This window comes from Grus americana, chromosome 17, assembly GCF_028858705.1.
Source record: "Grus americana isolate bGruAme1 chromosome 17, bGruAme1.mat, whole genome shotgun sequence".
NCBI classification, from domain to species: Eukaryota; Metazoa; Chordata; class Aves; order Gruiformes; family Gruidae; genus Grus; species Grus americana.
Window position 1 is genome coordinate 2072091 of NC_072868.1, and position 2330 is coordinate 2074420.

Here is a 2330-nt window from a genome sequence, read left to right on the forward strand (position 1 = left end):
TGATAGGAGTGTAATTAAAATCAATTAAAACTCAGGAGCAATGGTAACGTGTAACATCTGTTTGCTGCTTTTGCAGACCTCCTGCCCTTTATATTAGTGTCTTGGAGGGGAGGCAGCTCTCCCTGTGCGGAAAGGGAAGGCGACAGTGTCCTGTCCTCTCTCCATCACCAGCCGAACTGTTGCGTCAGTAGGCTACAAACACGCGCACACACAGAGCACAGCGAGAGCAGCTGAAGGTTACACGAAGGGGATGGGATAGGAAGCCGAGGCCCCGTGTGTGCATGGGTAGGTATGGATGCACGTGGGTGCGTGTGTGGGGGAGTGGGCCTAATTACACAGAGGTGAAGGGTTGTGCGAGTCCAACACCCGCACAAGCCTCTTTGGTGACAGGGTGATAGGGAGGGAGGAGGGGAAAGGGAGTCAGCACAGTCCCCCTCTTGTGAGCCTCTGGTTGTGTTGTCTTCTGAGGCCGGGGGCCTGTGCGCCACAGTTCATCTGTCTCCGCGTGCCACCTCTCAGCAGGCCTCAGTAGCCAAAGGTCTCCTGGGAAGCATAGACCATGTAGAGGAAGCCATCCTCGTCCTTCTCCTGCTCGTAGATCTCCGAGATGGGGGGTAGACACACTCACCATGCTGTGCTGGTTCACCAGCAGGAAGAAAGCCTGGGTGGGATTCAGCTGCAAGCGACGCCTGTGGGGAAAGGGCAGGAGGGCCTGGGTGAACCCACCAGCGGTGGGCAGTGAGACAGCAAGTTCTACCTCCCCCCAGCCATCTTGTTCACATGAGGCCAGGCCTGCACAGCTAGGACCTCCTCCCACACGCTCAGGACATGGTGTCCATGAGCCCAGCTGTGCTGCTTGGGGCTCCAAAGCCTCCTGAGTCAGGAATCTGCAAAGCCCCTTTCTCCAAGCGCTGCTGGGAAGGGCAAAGCAGAGGGGCCTCTTCCATCTGAGCTGATGGATAAAAGAAGGGGATTGGAGTCCCCTTCGTTACCTCATGGAGTGTCCCTATGAGGGAGAGGTCACAGTCCCTCAGCAGATGTTAAGAACCTGTTCCCCCTTGCCCCACCATCACACAAGGATGCTGTGGTCATCCTGTCCCCTAGCCACCCTCAGCAGCTGCCTCTGCCTTCTGCCTCATCCTCACCCCACCACTCTCTGTTCAGGGCCTGTGGGTGAGGACAAGGTTCACAGCATGCCAGTTGGGGCCATCCCACTCACCGGATTATTTTGACCAATTCACTCATGTTGACATGGTCTGGGACAAGGAACTTGGTCTTGTCCAGCACTGGCAGCTGTTTCTCCCCTTTATAGCGTTCGATGATGACCTGGGGAGAAAGTCAATGGTAGGGTTAGCCGCAGCTCACGGTGTCCAAGCACTGGCTTTGAGGTCAAACACGAATCAAACTAGCACAAGTGGAAAAGTTGAGGTAAGGCCCCACTTTGCTTCACCCTCACAGGAAAAAAACAAACAAAAGGACATGAGCAGTGACCACCAGGTTGGCTGCAGACAGCTCTTCAGCAGAGAGTCATCTGTCCGCCTGAGCCAGGCAGTGGAGAGCATCCAAGGTAAGTGAACTAAAGCATCAATTGCTCTGGCTGGCTGAGAAACAGTAGGCATTACTGGATCACTACCTCCCCCGACACTCGGGAGATCCGGAAGGGGAGTGAAGTGTATTTTAACATCACTTTCAGACCAAAACCACAGGTTTTGCTGGCTTGAGCTAAGGACTGAGCTCACGGTGCACAGCAAAAGACATTTTCCTTTCCTTTTGTGCCACAACCCTGGGCTGCTGCCATTCAGCATCCCCTGCTTGCTCAGGAAGAGCTGTGGATATTCCCAGACAAGCAGTTTTTAGGAAGCACTGCGCAGCCACCCAAGGCATTCCTTCAGAAAGGGAGAGTTTGGATTTCACCGGTCCCACTCCTCATGTTAGCACTCGGACACGCTGACTCCAAAACGGATCAGAAAGCCATGGCCACTTCTCCCGTGTGCCACCACGACTGTGTGGTGAGCTCCCAGGGCACTTCAGCACAGTGCCACCATGGGGACAGCCCAACCTGTCCTCAGGGGTCCTGCTTGGGAAAGCTCTCCCCACACCCACATTCTGAAATGGCTAAACAATGATTTCTGTTCAGTTTTCCTGTTATTACAATGGATTAATTTCTTCTGTTAAGGAGTGTCTGCTGACATCTACAATTGCTATTCTAAACCAGCTTGGACACGTACTATTTATATTCTAAGAAACAAGGTGGTAGGCAGTTAAAATAGGCAATGCTATTACTTATAAAGCTCTATACATTCCCATTACGGTGATACTCTGGCTCTCAC

The 2330-nt window shown here is 53.2% G+C and overlaps 1 pseudogene; it reads right to left on the reverse strand.

Moving 5' to 3' along the window:
- Positions 1 to 371: 371 nt before the first annotated feature.
- Positions 372 to 1335, reverse strand: LOC129214151 (microtubule-associated proteins 1A/1B light chain 3A-like; annotated as a pseudogene).
- Between the last annotated feature and the right edge of the window lie 995 nt (positions 1336 to 2330).